Below are 23,051 nucleotides of genomic sequence, written 5' to 3' on the forward strand. Positions count from 1 at the left end.
TGTTTCTTTATTAGGAATACATGTATTTTCTGACTGGTTAACCGTTGATAGTTTAACTGTCGAGCAGACTGTATTTCGTATATTGTTGTAGATGATATAATTATCTTACCATATACCATCATAACATGCCACAAACGTGCCTGAACGCTGAATGTTCACTTATTATGCACTGAACCTGTATGAACGCAGGGATCTTCTAATTCACAAAGTGTTTATGTGCATCGTTAGCGATCAATCCGCTGAATACTTTATCTAACTCTACTATCTGTACAAAAATGGTGGGGAAAGAGTATTGTTATGTGCTGCATTGGGTTATATACTCGATCGATTTCTCTCACGTTATTTTCATTGCTATGCGAACCACTCAAACACAAATGCCAGCACTAATACAAGCACACACTTATTCATACACAATAAACGCGCTTTTGGCATAATTACTTGCGCTAACGGCGGCCAGCGTACAATCGATAATTATGATGTCAGCTGGGCTGTTGTTGTTGCTGTTGCTATCATCGTCATCGGCTACCTCGATAATAGGCAGTTAGGCAAACCCAGTCTGCAGTGGAGCTGACAGCCAGCGACGAGAGACCCCACTGATCTCATGTAATATTTGCCCACAACTCTTGCGAGACGGCGCGTTGATATCGTTGCTGCTTTTGTTGTTGTAGCTGCTGTTGTTGTTGTCGTTGCGGTTGCATGTTGCAAAATAACATTTTCGCTTTCGATATCGCTGGCAAACAGAGACAGAGAGACTTAGGCTTCGTTCGCTCTTTACTATGCGGATCGCACTGAGTTGTGAGTCATTTGGAGCAAAAGCGGGCGCAGCGGATGCAATCTACAATTATTATGGCTAACGGGTTATGGCTAGAGGGGAACATGGAGTGGCTGGAGCGTGTGTGTGAGATTCCAGCACTTGCTGCCCAACCTGGTTAGTTTGCCCGTCGCAGCATTAGAGGTCTTTGCTCTGTCCACTGTGTCGCCTTTAGCCGCTGTTTATCATTCTGTGGCTTCATTTGCTGATGGCTATTGGCGTTTGCCTTGCTGTAGTCTATATTCTATGTACACACAATTATATATAGGTATTTGTATATAGTTTCAGTCAAGCAAAAGCTTGCCAGAATTTGTATTTAACCAGTTTATTGTCAGCTTGTGGCGTCGCCAAATTTTACATTATTCAAATTAACTTTAAGTGAAAACTTTTTCGGTTAAAGTTTTAATAATACGGAAAAGCGAACATTCGCATGCAGCCAACCCAGCCCAACCCAAGCAGTTGGCAAGCTTCGCTGCCTCCTCTCAGAAGCTCTCCAACCATTAATTGGACCATTCTTGGGGCATGCAGAGCCAACAGCCAAAGAACAAATGAGCAAAGGATTAAAAAAGTTTGTCGCCTGTCTGTCGTCATGTTTTTGTTGACGCCACCCAAGGGAGACTTTGAATTTCTTAGCACGTTTGTACAGCATAATTACTGATACTATTTTATATAATTACATTGAGCATTTGTATATTAATATTAATAATACCTCTATCACTCCCTTATTTCGATTCTCACATATTTATAAACAAAAAACAAAAAACAAAAGGCTATCCCTGAATGTAAAAGAAACTTTTAGACCTTGAATCTGTTGACTCCTCGGATAGAGTATTTTGAGAAAAGAGGCTTTCTCATTTATGTATTATAGCTGTTCGTGTTGTGCCTTATATTTCTTGGCTGCTGAATTCAATTTAAATTTAATTAGTTCAAATGCCAACAGCAATGGTGGCTGCTGCGTGTGGGTCTGGCGCTTACAGCGGGGCATGAGCCGTGGCTAATGAGCCAAGTCGGCTGGCTGCCAAGCCGCTGTCAATAAGCTGATGTCCCGCATTTCGTTTGGCATTCTGTCGTTTAGACAGTCTATCATTTGCTCTGTGAATTTCGCCAGCACAGCGCAGCGCGCTTTAATTGTATTTAGCATAATTTATGTGCCCTGTGTCTGCAACTCTGGCGCTGGTTCCTCTGAGTGCGAGACTTACTTCCATCGGCCCTGGCGCAGTGCCGCTGCGCTTAATCAGATCAACAATATTAGCAGAAGCGACAACAAGCAGAAGAGCAATATTATTTTACCCATAAGTCATGAAGCACGTGCCACGCCCACCACAGAGCTCAGGCTCCTTGGGCGAATCGCCGAAAGCGGTGTTTGCTATTCGCCTGTGTCTCATGGATTTCAGTTTTCATTCAAGTGATGTTCTTGTTGTTGTGATTTGTTTTGGCTGCTTATCATTAATCGGATTGCCGTTGCTATAATCGCGTGTGTGTGTGTGTGTGTGTGTGTGTGTGTGTGTGTGTGTGTGTATGTATGCTGTTTGTGAACTCTTTAGAGCCATTAGCAATTATTATGCCTGTTGACGGTTTCTGTTCTAGCAGCCACAATAACACACCCAATTATCCTGTTGACGTGTATTCATCAGGGCAGAGTAACAAAAACGATTGCATTTTATTGACAATAGCAATATATTTACATATGTATGTGACACTTGAAAGTATCATGAAATCGCAATGCTTAAATATCGACTTAACTTTGTCTTTAAGTATCGCCCCTTTAAGTATCGCCCCGCACTGCAATGGTAACCTCAAGCCCAAGCCCAGGCCGGAAATGCCAGCAATGACGACAGCAGGGCCGAATAATAGATGAAAGACGAGGGGCCAAAGCGGGCATCATTGAAGCCAAAGTGTGAAGATGGTAAAAGGGTCGGGCGCAACGGGAAGGCATCAGAAGACGCTACCGAGTCGACGGACGGGTAACATGTTGCCAACGTCTAGAAACTTACAAACATGACATTAAATGTTGCCCGTCTGTCGGGCCGAAAACGCTCAGACTCACAGCTCGAATGAAATCAAGAGAAAACAGGTGAAAGACGCACTGCAGCCAAGTGAAACTTTAACCGCGACAGCGGCGTATTTTAGAAATGCGCAAAGTTGCGCATACGCCACATGGGTCCGGGCCGTGGGGCACATCGTTTGCTACCTATGGGAATTTCATTTGTTGTTCATTTTTAAGCAGCTCGCGATTTGAATTTGCTTTTGCATTTATATGCAGCTTTATGAGCACCAGCAGCAGCATCAACGAGTGAATCTCATGAGCAGCGCCGCAGTAAATTTACACAATGAAATCTTAAGCGCTCCCTCGGGGCCACAGGAACTTATCCGAGCCAGGCAAAAGTTTCGCTCAGACACACACACATACATACACATGTACGCCCGCACACCTTGAATTTAGCGCTGCATAGTTGACTCCAGCACTTGAACAATGCCACATTTATATGCCCTCCCCAATACACACATATGTCTCAGAGCTGTTTGCTTGGGTTGGGAGCTGAAACGGTGCTCGCCATTTGACCGGAAGTTCGACAAAGTTCAAATTATATGCGTGTGTGTGTGTGTGTGTGTAAGCGTGCGTGTGTGCGTGTATGGCCTGTTATTCATTCGTTTTTGCAAATAAATGAACCGTATACTAAAACAAACAAATTCAATTGAATCACTCTCCTGGGCATTACAATTGAATGTGCCCAACGAGCAAAACTCTATGGAAAACTCTATCGAACCAGATTTTGTTGGCGTCGCGTCGTCTGCACTTGAATATTCTTTGTTTTTCGTATTTTCTGTGCGTCTCTTGTTGCTGGCTGGTTGCTATTGTTGTTGTTGTTGTTGTTGTTGTTTTTGTTGTAACTGCTTGTGTCCGCCCACCAAAAGGAAATCTAATGAAAATGTTCAATGTGTGTGGCAAGCACATGGAAAAACAGAAAAAGAAACTATGCTCAAGAAGAAAGTCTACCAAACAATACACACACACACACGCACACTCACAGACACACATGAGCAATTGGGCAACTGGCTGCACTTGGCTGATTGTAACTTTTTGGCCATTTGGTTAGTTCAAGGGCAGCTACCAATTTGCCAGCCACTTTTTGAATGCTTTACAATGGACTGACTGTAGTGTGTGTGCAGTATCTTTTCATTTGCAACCAAGCGGCGAGGACTTGGATCAGGCTGCCATAATTTAATTCACACCAACCAGCGAGCTCGCAATAAACAAATTTGACTTTTCATTGCATTGGATAATTACTCTGTTTCTTTTTCATTAACTGCTTTAATGGAAAATGGTTATTAGATGGATTTATTTATTATACCCTGAACCCATTGAAAATTGGAAATCACGGTATAGTGGTTTTGTTAAAAGTATGTAACAGGCAGAAGGAGGCGAGGCAGACCCCACAAAGTATATATATTCTTGATCAGGACGACGAGCTGAGTCGATTTAGCCCTATCCGTCTGTCTGACCGTCCGTCCGTCTGTCCCTATGTATGAACGCGTCGATCTCAGAAGATACAAGAGCTAGAGACTTGAAATTTTGTTTCCCTAGGTCCGTGTATATCACGCGCATATCGATCGATATTTTATTACCGATTAATATCCTATTACCTACTAATATCGAAAGCTAGTTAGTTAGTTATGTCTCCTACACCTTTAGAACTAAAGCTTCCAAATTTTAAATGTAGACTTATGTGTATTTTATATAATTTCGTTTTTGTTGTAATTTACCCCCCACCCCTATATCCATCCCCTCAACATCACCTTTTTGAAGACGTATTTTAAGTACTAGAGACTTGTGCTTTGGAATGTATATACATTTAAACATTATGTAATTATGAATTTATTCAATAATTAAATTTCTATAATAATGCACACACTTCAGCACTGCGCAGTTAGCAAGGCGCGTTTGAAAACGTGCGTGTGTATGTGTGCCTAAAAGAAGTGCAGAGTGATTGGAATATCAGATTGGAGGGTTCAGAGTATCTCCTAGTCGAGCAGACTCGATTGGAGTCTTCTTACTTGTTAATTTTAATTTTTTGCAAGCCTTCGACTTACTTTCTATGCAATATTAATTTTATAGACTTTGTCAAAATGAATTACATCTAAAATCATAAAAATAAACTTCAATTTATTGTTGCAAACGTTTCCTGGTTCGATGCGAAAGCGTTTCGCTTTGATTAGAAACACGCCCACACTCATTCGTTTGCAAAAACGAATTTTGCTGGCTTTTATTTATTTATGTTTTTTTTTTTTTTTATGTTGGGTTGGCTTATTTGAAGATCTCTTTATTGTTGCTGGCAACAATCAAACAATCAGCACAAACTGTGCCACGGAGCGGCTCATCAGTGGGCCAAGACAATGCCCGTCCATTGATGGACGGCTGCCAACGACTCCAGAGTCGTCAACACGTTTCGATTCACCCAACGGACCGGCCTGAACCAGGAAGTAAGCGGGCTAACGGGCCGCCCAGACCCACCTGCTGTGGTCAGGCTGTCATTATTATGCATTTATCAACGAAAAATCATGCAAAATTTGACAGAAAATTACACGGCGCAAAGCCGCCCACTTTGCGCTGGCTGTGCCGAGAGCAACGCGAAGCGCGACACTAAGCTCTGCCACAGTGAACGACAGCTGAATACCCTGTCAAACGCAAATTAGTCGCGTCCACTTCTAATGCCTTGTACTGTATTCAATTTTGGCTATTGCCGGCATTTTTTTGGTCTCTCCTAGGAGGAAGGCGTATGCACCACGCCTGCCATAAGTCAAAATTCGCAAGACTTGAACAAATGGGCCGTAAGTACACTCATATGCCAGCGCAGTCGCAACGAGTCGAGCTTTGGCGATAATTATGAGCAATTTATTTAATGATGATTTGCATGGGGCACAATGAAAGCAAACAGCAAACAGCAAACAGCAAACAGCAAAAGAGCAACAACAACAAAACAAATTTTGCGGCAACAGTTGCTGTTGCTTTTGCTGTGTTTACATATTTTCAACTCGCAAGTGCAGTCGACTCAGTAGTTGGGAAACTGTTGACTGATATACATACAAGTCTTGAGCGAGTGTGCGAGCGACTTTGCATGGGCCATATCAATTATTTATATGGCAGGAGCACTTCCTCGTCAGCTCGGCAGCTGATTAAACACTTCGCTCACTCTGTTACATCTGGCACTGTTTAATGACATTTTAATATCAATTCGAGAGTAGTTTGCAAATCACCTTGCTGTCAATACGATGCAGTCTTTAAGCCAAACGCCAAACAGCAAATAGCACATAGCAAATAGCAAATAGCCATTAAACGTCCATAAACTTTTAACGACTCCAGGCCAAAACGGAGCCAATCGACTGGGGTGTTGGCTAGTCGGCCCACATCAGTAAATCGCTTACAGCCTCATCATGCAAGTCATCCTTTGGGCAGTTGCTCAGCTGGCCAGTTGGTCAGTTGGCAAAGGTAATGGCCAGCAAATGGCTGTCAGATAGTTAGTAGGTCGTAGATCTTTCACAACCTATTCACTATTTACTATCTTCTCCATCGACCAATACAAAAATAATGTTTAGTATAGAAATTAAAAATATAGAAATAATTTTAATATTATTATTCTTTTATCATTTTATTATTATGTTATCATCAGATTGCTTTTTAGAAAAATTTATTGCATTCCATTTTGAATTTTAATAAATTAATTAATTTTTCTTAATTCATATACCTGTTTTACTTATTAATTATTATTATTAATTAATATATCAATTTTTACCCAAAAATTAATAATATAATTAAACTTAACATGAATAAGTTTCTGTTAACTTGTAATAAATTTAATGTAAATAATATAAAAACAAATTAAATAGGCAATTATTTTATATAATTTACTTAAAGTGCTTACAAGTAAATAAAATTTATAATGCACAAGTTTAATTTATTTCCAAAAAAAAAATATATATATATAAATTATTAATATAAAAAAACAAAATATGAAAACTATTTTTATATAATTTACATGTAATGCATCCAAGTGAATAAAATCATGTCATGAATTTATAATTAATTATAATCAAAATTTAAGTAATTTAATAAAAAATATATTTAACAAAAATATATATTATAAAAATATTTATAAAATATTGGTATAGAAAATAATAATAATAATGAAAATTATTTTTACATAATTGAAATGAAATGCTTCCAAGTGAATAAAATTGTGCCAGAGTCTGATATATGACTTAATCAGCGAAATGATTGGCTAAGGCGGTCTTCAATCGCATTATCCAACTCATCTTTTCTACACGCGACCACAATGCATCAGCTGCAGTCAGACAGAGCTGACGCTCTTGGTGCCCTGACCGAAACGCAGCCAATGTCCAAATCTAAACATTGGCCGGCCCGCTCGCAAAAATGTTTTCACTTGACTGACTTCCCGGCCCCTCCAGTGCAATTTTCGCACTCAAGTGGAGTAATTTGCGGTCGTCGTCGTCGTCGTCGTCGTCGTCGTCGTCGTTTGCGATTCGCTTGCACACCTCCTCCATTCTCTATCAGCACTCTCCGAGACTCTCCACAACCGCATAGCTGACGGCTTGTCCAATCGAAAGTTGAACAAGTCCATTTCGAAGCTGTATCGGACACCGATTGTGCGGCTGACTTAGAGTCTGTCTCTGAGATGGAAAGTGCGACTGCAACTGCGCCGACTGCAGCGCTGATGGTGGCTGAGTCTGAGTGATTGTTAATCGTGCCTAGAGAGCGACGCACATGACATAATGATTGCTGAACATGCGGCTAACATTTGTTATAACATTTTCCACTCGGCCGCCGTCACACTAGACAACATCATTGCAGTCGCATGCACAATGTGTGCAAATATGTTGCTCAGCAAGTTCAACAGATTTCATATCTATTTGAAACATCAGATATATATGAAGTAGGCAATATTAAATTTTCAATACCGTATTTCTCGTATTTATCAATGGCGATTTTAATGTTTCTTTTTGTAAAATATATATTAGTATTTGAAGTACCTAAGAATGAGTTAAATATCACAACAAACTTAAGGTAAGTGTCGATGATATATCATTTCAGTTTGCAATTGAATGGAGAGTGCTTTCGTGTCTTTGTTGTATGGTGTAACTACGCTCTTTTTGCTATCCAGCTAACATAGACACATTTGATGGCTAGGAAAACCTTTCATTAACAAGCCAAAAAATTATGAATGCCGCTAAGGCTGTTGACAACTGTCAGCGACACCGGCTGATTGGTGTTGATGGCTGTACAATTACAGTTTTAGTGAGCTTTCGCAGACAGCGAGACAACGCAATGGGGGCCGGACTTACATAATGCCAGAAATGATTTACACAAATTATTTTGTAATGTGCGTTGGCAACTGGCTGCATTTGGCCAGGCTTTAAGCTGTTCCAGCTACCACTCTCGAGCCAAACTAAGGCAAACCAACCATTCAGCTATCCATCTATCCAGCTATCTATCTATATATATGTAGGTTCAACTCTCCCTCGCTCTCCCTCACTCTGTCTCTCTCTCTTTCGCTGTTGTGGCTGTCGCCGTGAGCCGTAAGTCAAACAAATCAGTCGTGCCAGAAGATTAATGGCAGCATTATTGTGTCGCCTGCATCAGCATCACCATCAGCATCAACATCAGCCTTAGCCATAGTCATAGCCGTGGCCCATCATCATCATTGGCAACTTCATCATGCGACTGCCAACTGCTGGCTGCCAACTGCCGACTGCCCACTGCTGTCCCTATTCCTGTCCCTGTCCCTGTCCCTATCCATCGTTTGCCTATACCCAATGCGTTAGTCTCCCAACAAAAGCTCACGTTGGCCTGGCTCCTGCCTGTGCCTGTCTTGCCCCTTGCCCCAGTCCCAGATTCAGAGCGAGGGACTCTGTGCAAAAATGTTGCATGCGATTTTTCTTGCAGTAAATAATTTTTCATGCCATCTGTCCTGCTATGTCTGCCCGGTCCGGCTACTCCCCTCCACTCCACTCCACTCCACTCCACTCTACTCCAGCCCACATCGCAACAGAAGCAACAGCAACACTCTGTCCACTTTGGGCCGACCGTCTGTCGTATTATAGCCCATTGATCAGTTTGTTTTACTAGCTCTGTGCTCCGGTCTGGGCTCGGCTGTGCTTTGCTGTCTGGGCTTGTGTACATTTTGGATTATGAACTCTTTAAAGCATTCGCTTTGAGCCCATCCTAACGACTCGGTCAGTCGAAGCTGACTGTTTGAACTGCCGGCCAATGTGGATGAGCGTCGGCATTTTGTGGGGCCCAATTAAAGACAATTTGCAGCTCAAGAATTGTTTATGATTGATTAGAAATGTGGATGCGAGTGCAATGTTTGATTGATTTGCTGAATAAACATTGACGTTGTTAGTCGATTATGCACTGTGATTAATAAATTAAAGAGATTAACGATATATGTATTTTAAATGATTTTCTATAACAATTCTATTTAATAAATACGTACTTCAATTTCATGGGTTTTTTTCGTTTTATATTCATTTTGGCCCACTGTAGTTGCGCCTTCGACTGCAGAGGCGGCTTCTTGCTGGGCAAAGCGGCTTTCATGTCTTGTTAGTGCCCACAATTGGCTGTCCGAGAGCGGCCTGAGTGAGGTGTGGACTTAGCTTGGAGGCCAGCTGCAGTCAAAAGGGCAGCCCCGTGGCCGGGGCTATGTAAATTTGTCAAGTTTATTGAGCTGCGCTTCGGACGACGGCTTAGCCGAAAGCCCGGCCCCAGCATACAAACAGCAAGTTTTGCATTGTGTGCGGCCGAAGAAGCTGCGGCTGTCGAGCTGTGGGTACGAACTGCTGCCTGTAAAACTTTTGCCATTGGCAGTGAGAAGAACATTTAATTAAATTCCTTTGCACCTTTAGTGCTGCGCTAAAAATTCCAGCGCCGACAGGACAGGACTTCCTGCCAAAGACCTATAACGCCAACAACGGTAGCAGCAGCAGCAGCACCAGCAGCAGGAGCAGGAGTAGCAGGAGCGGCAGCAACGACACGCAGCAATAACAAATTAATCTTTGCGGTTTGCGCAACCGGAACCGGTAACACTGACGTTGCCCCTCCGCCCCTCTCTCTCTCTCTCTCTCTCTCTCTCTCTTTCTCTATCGACAACAGCCGTAAGCGTAAGCCGTACAAATGAGGCATTTGATTTTAAAACTGGCGCAGCAAAAGTTGCCAACAAAACGGATAGCGGATAACGGGGGCCATCGACTGCGAGGCGTTTTATGTCGCCGACCGGCGCTTTTATGGCCATAGCCCTCACTAGCCCCCCTACCCACTGATGCCGTAAGCCGTGCTCTATTCAATCAACTGCTGAATTATGTTGACAAGGCACGCACACGGCCAAAAACCAACTGCCAAACAGTGTGTGGCACACAGCGGCGCGGCGAGGGCAAAGTTTTCAATTTACGTTTTTAAGGTTTGTATGCCCAACCCTACCGCACTCGACCCGTACCCCTGCCCTAGCTGCATCCCCCTATTCGTGCTGCAGCACACCCCTGACGGAGGGCCGCAATTTGATGGCACTTGCACTTCGTCTTCAATTTGCAAATGCGCCGTAAGTCAGGCCACGTAAGCGGAAGGAAATGCATAACAAAGCGTTTCTTATTAGCATGACAGGCTCTGTGTGTGAGAGAGAGACAGAGAGAGAGAATGGCTGCCAAAGGGAGCAAGCATGCTTAGCGAAAGTTCAGTTCTGCATTTGCCGATTGTTTAATCGATAAGTTTTGAATATTAGCTTAAATTTGGCAGCAATAGGCACAGGCTACAGCAACTAATGAATAAAATAATAAAATTTACCACCATTTCACAGTTCTCATTGCCAAAGTTGAAAAAAAAATAAATCTTGGGATCCATTGGAAAACATTTGGACTATTTTATATTTTATTCAAATATTTTTTTTAGTTTTTTCCATTTGCATCAATGAATCAATGTTATATTACAATATGTTGTACATTACAATTCAATATTCTTTACGCTTTTATTATACAATATATAATAAATCAAGTGGTCATCAAACAACTTCTCAAGTTTGTAAAGTAGTTTGAAATATATTCCCATTAATTGTATAAATGGAATATGCTAATTTATTTATAGTATATTTATATAATAGAGTAGTACGCACACAATGTTAGATATACATGTTGGCATACGCATAAGAATTAAAGACTACTAGATTTTATTTCTCGCAGATTCAAAGCGGCAAGCAAGCTAAAATCAATTGCTAAATTTCAGGGGACGGCGACTACGGCAAATGATGCTGCCAATGAGTATTATAGAGCAAAAGGCGACTTTCACTCTTCTCTGTATGCGCACAAAACACTTGGCCCACAATTCCCTGTCCACGGCTAGCTATAACCGAAATCATCTTGAAGCCCAGGCGAAAGCTGGAGCAGAAGCTGTGTCGCTTGTCCTTTAAGCCACTTGGCGTCTCTTGTCCTTGGGGGCAATCAATCCGTGTTAATGGCTCCATAGCTAAATCAAAAAGATTGCTTCGTTACAAAAACAACAAGAGTGAGAAAGAGAGTGAAAGAGAGAGAGAGGAAAGACAACTTGCTTGAACTGGGCAACGCAAAGGACACACAAAAAAGATAGAAAAGAAAACCCAAAAAATCGCAGGATGTTTTGAAAAATTGAAAAGCTTGCACAAATATTTTGTAACTTAAGAAGATGGCGCTGGTTAAATAATTGTATTTGTTGCTGTCTTCCTCTGAATTGGCGGCATGTTTAAGCTATTTAATTATGTACTAACTGCAATTCGGCTAACATTTTGAACAACAAATCCCGGCCAGCAACTTGGCTGCCCTGCAGCCCTCTAGCTGGTGCCACAAACGAGACCCAGGCCAAGAAAGTTCAGAGCAGCATAAAATCTCACGTACACTTATACACACACACACACACACGAACACACACACGCACTTGAGTTGCCTTCAACAAAGCGTTCAGCGACGAACCAAGAACCAAGAGTAGACCCAGCTCCAGTTTCAGGACAGAGGCATGCAATTTGTATGCCCGTCAAATGCGGCTCGTTATTGCGAAATTTAGAACTGCTCGAAATAATTCCAACAAATTTTCGTGCAAACGAGGCAGACGCAGTTACAACAACAATATACAAAGCACAAACACACACACACACACTTGCATAGACGTAAGCACAAACTATGTTATAAGAACTGTGACACCCAGCAAAAATGTCCAAGTCGAATAGAAATGCAAGCTGTAATAGAGCTGAAATAATTAAACGACTCATTGAAGAATAAATTTAAATATAAATGTATTTATTCTAAATGTCCAATAAAGTAGCATAATCTGATTATGTTGCTCTCAGGAATTTTAATCATTAAATTTACTTAATAATGAATGTAAGAAACTGAGATTAAGGTATTTAATGCAATTGGCAGAGTATTCATATTTAAAATTTATAAAACCTCTTCTTATATTGATGCTGCCATCCTATTAACATTGTATAACCAGAATGCCACACCGCTCGACAAAGACTCTCATGCATCTATTCATAAATCATAAAATACAAAAATATTGTAAATTTGTTTACAAAAACTTTACATAATATAATGCAATATTATATCTCTTGCTCTTAACATAAGAACACAAATTCATAAAGACGACAAAATTAATCCATAATATGTCACTCCCTAAAAAATAAGAAATCCTTGATTAATATTTAAATATTAATTTATTAATAATATAATACAAATTACAAAAATAATAATAATAGTGAACTTAAAATGATATTTATTAATTAAAAATTAAACTTATAAAATCAAATAATTTGAACCGTTCAAAATATATTTTAATAATGAATTTACAATATTATTTTTATTAATATTATTTATTCATTATATAATAAAATTTATAAACATTATTAAATTGATAATATTCAAAATATATTATTAATTAACTTAAAATATTATTTTCATTATTATTAATATTATTACTATTATTAATAATAAAAATAATAATAATTGTACGGTTCAAAATATATTATTAATAAAGCAAAGAGCTGATGTCGGCACTGAATACATTTTCGACCGCTTTGCCGGCTGGCCTAGGTTTACCATGTCAATTGCTGCCAACGGAATGCCGCCCAATGCTACCACAATCCGTTACCCAAAAGTCAGCCTCCCTTGCCACCGTTGGTTGCCTGTCTTACTGCCCTCTCTCTCTCTCCCAGTGTCTCTCCCTTTCCCTCTCTCGATCTGTCGCTCTCTCTTTCCTGCTCCCCTTGGCCAGTGCACGTGCATTAAAAGTTTAGCGGCAAAGTTGTTGCTGCTCGTTGCCGGTCGTCCGGACTCAGCCGGCGCAAACCGGAAGTGGTGGCGCCACGCACACGTAACCAAAGCCGAACGGGCGGCGGGTGGCCGGGTGGCCGGGCAGCTGCTGGTGCAGGCGCCGTGCAACATGTACCACGGCAAGTGGCATGGCTGATGTAGTTTAATTATGTAGAAATCGAGACACGCACTTTGCCAGACAACGTCAACGATGGATGCAGAGAGTTTCGGGCTCGGATGCTGTTACTTCTGCAGGTGTATGTCTCTCTGTGTGTGTGTGTGTGTGTAAATGCGGGGCGTCATGCAATCGACACGCCCACTCGGCGACGACACCGCCCTCATAACTAACGCACGCAAAATTTTGTGGGTTTTTATCGTTCAGGTGTGGCAAGTGCTATGTGCGTGTGTGTGTGTGTGTGTGCGCGTATGTGTATGATTATAAATTCTGTTGCATGTCAGTGGCTTCCATAGTTGGTGGAAGGCAACGCTTAACCCAAGTAGGCAGCCAGGCAGTCGAGGCCATCAGGCAGCCAGCGACAGGTGCAAATAAATGTCCTGCATTGCATTAGGCAACTTGAGCCAGACAACTTTGGCTAAATGGCTAAAAATCACCAAGAACAAAATATAAAGAAGAAGAAAAAAATAGAAGGAAAGTAAAATTCAAATAAATACAAAAAATTGCAACTTTCATTGTGGCGTCGCATAAATTCTCATCAAGGCAAAGTCAGTGAAAGCTGCGCAGGTTTTCAGCTGGCATTACGAACCGTAGGAGACAGTCGTTTATATCAATTAGCCGTCGCGTCCAGGACAACACTTTACGCTCACACTAGTGGCTCGTGGCTTGTGGGCTGTGGGCTGTGGCTGGGCCACGCACCGTAGATCCTTGCTCAGGTGACTCGAGCTGAAATGGAGCTGGTATTTGTACGCAGCTAATTGATTTATTTGTGCGTTCATTTTGCTTAAAATGTCCACACAAATAGCGTGTTTTTTTTTAAGTAAAATATAAGCTGAGGGATTTATTTGTTAAAATTATTCAAGTAATTACAAAACTCATTTTATTATTATTATATTTAAACTCATTATATTTAAACTCAAACCCTTTGCACAGTGTATCAATTAAACTCAACAACAAATTGGCCAAAAGGAAAGCATTGCTGCAGTTGATGCAGCGGCAAAGGTTACAGTTATACGTTGCCTAAAGATGCGGAACTACAACGGATTCCTAGCGTCAACCCAGGGGCAGTTCATTTGCTGTGTGTGGGTGTTGGAGTAAAAAGAAAGAAGAGGAAATTGAAAGGAAAAGAAAAACAATTCGCGTTGCCAACGCAATTTCACACTTTACCAGCTACAAATTGCAACATCATAGTCCAGCGGTTACGCCCGCATAGAGCCAATGCAGAACCGATTCCTTTTCTGAGCTGCAACTGGCTCTGCGGCGGTGTGGGCGGTGGGCGGTGGGCGGTGGGCGGTGTGCGGTGTGCGGTGGGACAGGCGATGCCTTGCCAGATTATAAAGATGACGATGGCGCCATTGCTGCTGGGCTGCATGGAATTTTATGATTTATGAGTGCGTTCTGGCAGCCAAGAGTCGAACGACTAGCGCGGATGGGTGGGCGTGGGTCGGGGCAGCATTTTTCTTGCCTCCTGGCGCCTCTTTTATTTCCCATTTTGGTTGCCTTTTTTCTTTTTTTTCTTTTTGATTTTTTGTATGTGTGAAAGTGGCGCCACAGCAATTGTTGCACTTTTTGTGGCATTGCCATTGGTGCAGCTGCAGGTCAGCGTGCTGACCATTTGATAAATGAGTTTTGCACTTTTCGCCAGCATTGGAAGGAGGCGGGCCCTGAGTTATGAGCCGATGTGAGGGCGCAAGGATACGGAAGGATGCGATGATGACATTTTCTACTACTGCTGCTGCTGCTGCTCCTGCTCCTGCTGCTGCTGCGGCTGCTGCCTCAATCTGTCAGGTCGCAGCAAATTGATCAGACAGCCGTGTGGTCGCTCCAGCAGCAAATGCCCAGCAAATCACGTCAGTTAACACACCCACAGCACTCACAGCCGCTCAACTAGCAAACGCAATTAAGCTGCCCCTGCCAGAGCCGCCCGCATATCCCTTTCGAGAGGTGTGTCGAATTCCCTTGTCTGATTTGCAACAAAAAAGGCTGTAATTAATTTATGCATTCGAGATTCACGCCCCAAACTTCAGCTTGGCCAGCTTAAGCCCAACCCGAGCCTGGAATTACGGCCGGTAAGAGAGAGGCTACAGAGAGGCTCTTCTCAGCTCTGTGTAGAAACAATGCTTTGAAAATGCCTTCAAATCACAAATTTTTATCAAATCATCAAAATTGGAAATGTGTGGGTGTCAATGTGTTGATTGGGTGAAGCCAGGTCGCGCCCTCTACCGCACACTCTGCTTCATCTCGATTCCCCTGCAAGTAGGAATTGCGAGTCTCTTACTCTATATTTTGATTGATAAAGGTATCTGAATGAAACACCTTGGATCTTTCTGATTTGATCAATTCAATCCCTTTGATTAGATGGTGAATTCTCTATTACAGTCGCAATAATATTCTTCATTGTATTAATTAGCCTCAGCCTCGCTCTAATTTACATACTCTGGAAGGTAATGAAACGGACTCGCACGCTTGAATTTGCTTTTCTTATCAATCTGAAATATTTCTTTTAGGAAAGTGTATTCTCCCTGAAAGTGTATCTCATATGCTACGTATGTGTGAGCATTATGATTACAATCTATCTATTGCTTTCCATTATACACTTGGTCGTCTCTACGTATGCAAAGACCTGGCAGTTCCACATGCTCATCGCCCTATTTTGGGGTAAGTCTAAGGTCTCCATATAAATATGTCATATTTGTCATTTTAGAAAACCATTCACTAACAGCTCAATGTATTTTTAAATTGACTGCATTGATCCTTTACGCTGACGCTCTACTGATGCAGATTTAAGTCAACTTAACAAATACTTTGAGATGTGACTAAATTGTTTAATAAATTTGATACGATTAGACAGTAATTCACAGTTGTGTTGATCGTTTAACTTGTTGATGGATTCAGTGATTAACCGAATCCAGAATCGATAAGTATCGTTTTACCGATAACAATACCACCTTAATAGGGATACTCTTACACAGAATCAGAACAGTTGCTTTAAAAAGTGTTCAAACTAATGCTAGAACAGCTTTTTTGTGCGCATTATATTATTTTTCATATGGATCGAGCTGACGCCAAAACAATTTCGTTTATTGTCTCCCTCTGCATGACTGTGTGTGTGTTTGTGTGTGTGTGTGCATGCACGCTTGGGCTTAAATGTTGCCGTGGGGCCTGCAACAAAGTGTCAAGTGGTTGAGTAGCATGCACGACTAGAGTTATCGCAGTTCCTCTACTCTACTCTACTCCTCTCTTTTGTACTGATTTACACTCACGGCGGATACTTTGCTGTCGTGCCCATATACGAAACATTGAACTGAAAATGAAGTGCATTTAGGCAGCTCTTACTGAGAGCTCAGAGGCCTCTTCAGATTAAGGAATGCGATTCGTAAGCAATTCCAAATTATTAAATGATTTATATTGCTTATTATGTGCCGTATAAAAATAAAATACATTATTAAGGACATACTTGCTGAATGATATATTTCTATCATATATGTTGATGTTTGATTTTGAAAAAAGCTAAATACTTATATATACATATATATTGAAACATACGTTTTCATGTATGCATATCTTTTCGGCTTGAAAGTGCATTGAATAGTCGGCACTTTGCTGTTAACTGTTCTTTCTTAGTTTTATTTTAATGTTTTTAGTTGCCCCAGCGACCAGGAAGCCAAACAGCCGCCAATTCTACGTGCCCTGACAGTGCCAACGAGCAGGCAAGCAGACAATCAAACCGCACACACACACACACACACACACATACACGCTCTGCATTTGCAGGCTCGCACAACCGCACTCTCTACCTATCTCCCTCTGTCTCTCACACACACATACACTCACCATGTTCACATTTCCAGCTCAATTGCGCGCTCAATGAATAATTTAGTTGAAAATTTCGGCGCACTTTTTGTGTGAAAATGCGGTCTATACAGTTATTTGAGTGCAACAGACCCACCCCCCCCTTCCAGCTACACCGCGTGCTTTGCCCCTTCCGGCGACCCACCTCATCGTTCAGTCAGTCATAAAATTTATGCGTTTTTCCTTACAGTTTTTCTCATTTCGGTTGGTTTGGGGCTTGGGGTTGGAGTGTTTTGGCTCTCGGTTGCCTCATAAAATGCCTTGCGCAACAGTTGAAAAATTCTAAACGCCGCCATAAATGCTAGACGACCATGCCCGCCTCCGCCCACCGTGCTGCGCCCAGCTGCACTTGGCTGGCGTTGCCATATCAGCACCATAAATAAATTTTCCGTGTTTGACTTTTGGCGAAATGAGGAAAAACAAAAATATATAGAAAAAAACAAAAGAAAATGGCACGATATGGCAATTGTGGGCGCTAGCATAGAACTGCCCCAGGGCGTGACACTGTATCAATGTAAGTGTATGTGTCTGTGTATAGGTGCTATTTGTATTGGTGTTGCTGTGTCGACATTCGTTTTATGGCTGCAAGCGTTTTCTGCGGTAATACAACAGGCAGCAGCAGCAGCAGAAGCACAAAAATAATAAAAAATAAAATAAAATTTAAAATAAAATTTATCATAAAAGCAGAAAACAAAGCTTTTGTTTGTGATAAAACTACAAATTGGGCAACAATTTTCAAATTTGTTTCCATTTCCAAATTGAACGAGTGGAAAATTAATAAAATTTCACAAATTGTCTGTGTGTGTGTGTGTGCGGTGTGATTGTGTGTGTGTGTGCGTGTATGTGTGTGTGCAGACTTTTTATGCTCACATAAGTTATTCATCAGCTATTTATTTAAGCGATTAGAATGGATTTGTTGTGGACACGCCTTAAATGACAGAACTCTGCTTCAATTCAACATTGTTCATTATTATATCGAATACATATACGTATACTTAAATTATATATACATAAATATACTGCAATAACATCTGGGCTTGATAACCAAAAAGGCACACCGTCCCTTCACTACATTTTGCTTTAAAGCTTCTGTATAACTTAATAAATAAATTATTCTAGAAAAGGATTTCCATAATAGAATTAAAAGTCTGTCAACTCTGAAAAATCACAGAATTGTTCCAATATTGTTTGAATGTGCAAATCAACAGCAACTTGAAGAATTTGGTAATATAGGAATACAGCTCAAGAAAAAAAAAAAGTTTAGGTAATATAAGTTAAGCGTTAAGTTGGGGATGCTGTTTTGGGTTCTTAAAGTAATATATTTTATTATTAAGTTGGGGATGCTGTCTTGGGTTCTTGAAGTAATATATCTTAAATAATTTAGTTGCAATAGGTCTAAACTCTCTCTCTTCCGAATATATTTAACTGGGCCATATCAGTTCTACTGGTTGGGTTCTCCCCTTGAATCTCTGACTGGACTCTTCAGCCTCCTTAGATTGTCGATAGTCTTTTCTTATATATTAAGCTAAATGCAGTTTGAGGTCTTAGGTATCAGATCTTCGTAGATTCAATTAATAGCGCAGGAGTTTTAGTAAAGGTTTAAATCCATAAAAGTAAAACTGGAAGTTTTATATATATTATTTAATACAAACTCGATCTTTGATCAATTATCCTTAAGTCATATTAGTCATCTTCAACACGTCAAAGTCGTCCAAAATGACACACAAAAAATAATATTTAGTAAAAGTTTAGTTAATTAAACTTAGTTAAAGATTTATATGATTTATTTTCCACCATATTAAGGCTCTACTGAATTATACAAAATACAGCTATAAACTTAGACAAAGACTGTCTGTCTTTTTGCTGAAGAGCTTCCTTTACGGCTGCTGCTGCTGCTCTAGTTTCAGAAATGCCCAAGTCAATCGCCTTAGCTATCAAATCTGAGTTTTGTAATATTTATGTTTGCTAAATTATAAATATGAGCATGTAAATATTAGCCAGGCCAGTTGAATTGCTGGCCGCATTTGCTGAGCTCTTGCCCATGTTTGAATCAAGCGTTTTAAATGGACTCCAATTGTGGGCCAACATCAATAGAAACTAAGTAAGCCAATGCACAGCAAGGCGTCCACTCAGAGTGAAAATCCTTGAAGCAAGCTCTTGCTTTAAAACATATATATGTATATGTATATAAATATATGTATGTATGTATGTATGTATGTATGTATGTATGTATGCACAGCTTACAGTTTGTCTTCTTAATTAGTGGGCAAGTTGAAGAAGAGGCCCAGACACGCCTTATGTCTATGTGGATTTGAATGTCTTTGCCAGAGTGTATGCTGACTCTGACTGTGTGTGTGTGTCTGTGTGTGTGGCATGCAGACGTCTGTTGAAATTTTTGGCAGGGGAACTGCTGAACGTGTTTGCTTTGTGCGGATTATGATTATTATATGGCAATTATGCGTTTGTCTTTTGTCAATTTTGTAATAAGTGAGATTGCCTTAAGTAAATGCTGAGCCGCAATTTGTCTCAATTTGCAAATGACGCTTCGCATTCGAAATGGAAATTTACTCGTGTTTGCTTTATTAGGTGCAGCTGTGTGTGTGTGTGTGTGTGTGGCATGTGGCAAGCATTTCGAATTTAAAATTGCCTCAAAGATCGATAATTATCCGAGAGTTGCGGCTAACTGGCCACTAAACAATATGTCACAATTGAGTCTGGCCTCTAATGGAAGCAACAGCGACAGCGAGAGAGAGAGAGAGGGCGAGAGAGATTGAGAGAGGGAGGAGTGCAGAAGGTCTTGTGTCCTCGCACCTTCAATGCAAAAATTAACATTTCGACAAAGGCAACCTAATCAAATGTCAGAATCACGCATGCGGCCTGTCCAAGCCAGCCCAGGGCCACCTCCTGGCGCATCCTGGCCAAAAGTGACATTTTGCTACAGCTAGCAGGCGGACGTGCGGTCGGCTGTGCGGGCGGCCCCAATCCGAGCCGTGGCCCTGCCTGCTTTTCGCAGCCCTTTCGCATAACTTTCACTCTTGTCAGTTGCAAATTACGCCGCACGTTTCTGGCAAGGGCTGGGACTGGGACTGGGACTGGGAATGGGACTGGAGCTGGGAGCTGGTGGCTGCAGCCGGGCAGCAGCAACAATGTCGTAATTTAAAGCTTATTTTGACACTCACTGGACTCAGCAAGAGCAGCAGCAGGAGCAGCAGCAGCAGCAGCAGGAGTAGCAGCAGCAACACCCAATTTGCATCTTTCAAAATCGTGTTTTGTTACATTTTGTGGATGCGCAAAAATTTGCATACGACAATTAACACTTGAAAAGGCGCGACCCCAGGGCGGGGGAGTGCTGCCAGGGTGCTCGCATGTGTCGTCTCCAAGGGGTGCAGGCTGCAACAGCATCCCTGCAGCAGCAGGGATATTCTGTGTGTGTGCAGCTTATCCTGCCGAGGCAGTGCAACAAGCATTGCAGGCACTGCCCGTACAGCATTGCGTATGCGTAATGTTGTCTACAGCAAGCAACAGCAGCAGCAGCAGCAGCAGGAGTAACAGGAGCAGCAGGAGCAGCAACAAGAGAGACAACACAGTCATAAGACAAGTCAGATATGTAAATGCCACAACTTGAGATGCATTCCATGTTGGGGGCTGTGCCTGCGCCTGTGCCAACTGTCACAAATTCTATTATTCGGAAAAAGCAAAACAAGCCAATGAGAAGACAAAATATTTGTCTAACCATGCATTGAAGCTGTTTGAGCAAGCTCACAGTTTGTCAACCCATTAACAGACAATTCAACTAAAGTAAATATGCTCAAGCAGTCCTATTTCCATAATTAACATTAACACTTTGACATCCACAGAGGAAGCTCAAGGAAATAATCATTTTATGTTAAATAGGTAAAAGAAATTTCCAGGGAAATGTCCATAAATGTACCCGAGGCTAGATAATCCCTATCGGCCCAAGGTACTTATACTTTACGGATTTGTAAGTGTTTACAGTGGAAATAAAATTAAAGCAGCTAAGGTTCTAAGGAAATTTAAGTAAGCTACATTATGAACTTACAAAATTATCAACAGTTTGTATAAAATATTTAAATCATATATTAATACTTTTGTTTTTCTTTCTTATATTAAATTTATTATTATGTATTAAATAAATTTTTGCTGTTTATATGAAATATTCCATTTTATAAATTATATAAGAATCTATAATAATTAGTCACTAATCATAAGGCATAAATCATATAAAATATGTAGATACATAAAGCGAACTCTTACTGTACTTGCATATTCAGTTGGCTTTTTCGCTCAGTGTAAAGCACTTATCATATGAAAGCGAGATGACAAAACCAAAGTACAATATCTTAAAGCAAATTAAGAACCGCAATCAGCCGCAAACATTTCACACACACAACCAACACACACACACACATATACATTTATACGTGTATATGTATTTAGCAATCGAATGATGGAAATTGTCGCGTAACGTCCCCAACTCAAAAGGGTTGCAGCAGTTGAAAGGGAAGCCGTGCATCGAATGGGGTTGGCGTCCCGAATGTGGTGGAACGTTTGTTGTTTGATGCCAATGCCAAGAAATGCCATGATAAGCACAGCAACACACAACACATACAAGGACCCACACACCCACCCAGCCATACAGACACACATACACATGAACAGTTGCACTTAATACGCTTAATTGACTTTCATGTATGCACGAGTGAGTGCAGCGACACGAGAGAGCAGCGCCGAATGGCAGGAGACGGCTGGAGGGCGGGGGGGGGGTGGTTGGAGCGTGAAACATGGAGTGAGGGACTCGGGAAGCGGAACACGGAGCGAGGGGCAGATGACGTGTCGGGTGCAGGAACATGCTGACGTCTGCTGTTCCTATATGTTGACCAGGCTGCTGCACCACTGAGGCAGAGCTGAATGCGAATTGATGCCAGCCAGCAACTGGTGACATTAGCGATGCGAAATTAGCCCACCAACGGTCTGAGGGCAGTCCGAAATCAATCGAAACGCTTTAACTGATCCCCAATGCTCGAGCCTACCGAAGGCTTGCAAAAGCTACATATAAAGGGATTCACTAAAGGGGCTCCAATAAGTATAAAGTGAATATACAAGGTCACGGAATAGAAATGAAAATATAATGATCTGCTATTTGAAATAAAGGTTTAAGTAAGGGTTAGATATGCTTGAAACATATAGGCGAAATCAGAGTATTCTCTCTGTTTTGGTTTCCACGATCTCTCTATCCCTGTCTTTTTCTTCTCTCTCTTTCTGTCTCTCTCTCTCTCCCATTCTCTTAATTCCTATCTATCTCTTCCCTGACTTACTTATCTCTCTCTATCTTCACTTTTCATCTATATATCGCTTCAACTCTCTCTGTCTCTATCTCTGGTTTCCCCCTTTGAGTTTTAGAGATATGAACATTTAGCTGAGAAACGATTATCGCCCTGTTCATCAAACATTATGGAAATTTAAGCAAATGACCTCAAACCCAACATATCGATACAATTGATAGTTTGTGTCAATAGGGACACGGAATGTGGGATTGCCAAAAGGCATCGATAATCGTACACACAAAACGCTTACGAGCTGAGGCCCCACAAATGCGAGCGAACTCCGTGAAAGGGCAGCACTAAGCTCTGCCAGAGATGCTCCACACATGCACACTCACACTCAACACACACAGGCACGCACACTCGCTCGCATTTAATCACTATTCACTTCATTGATTCACTTATTCAGTTTCGGTATTCAATATTGAACGAGCCCAAAAATGCGAACGCACCCAAAAGCAGGCTGTCTCGCTCATGCCCATTGCCAGCACGTCTGTAAGGCTCTGTCTGCATGTGTGTGTGGATGGTG

The 23,051-nt window shown here is 41.3% G+C and overlaps 1 protein-coding gene across 1 annotated transcript in view; it reads right to left on the reverse strand.

The window, feature by feature from the left end:
* The window catches only part of mbl (splicing regulator muscleblind), a 222,622-nt gene that overhangs the window by 194,013 nt on the left and 5,558 nt on the right, over positions 1-23,051 (reverse strand). The gene's annotated exons all lie outside the window — the stretch shown is intronic.

This window comes from Drosophila navojoa, chromosome 5 (genome assembly GCF_054131105.1).
Source record: "Drosophila navojoa isolate 15081-1374.11 chromosome 5, UAZ_NAV_1.0, whole genome shotgun sequence".
NCBI lineage: Eukaryota > Metazoa > Arthropoda > Insecta > Diptera > Drosophilidae > Drosophila > Drosophila navojoa.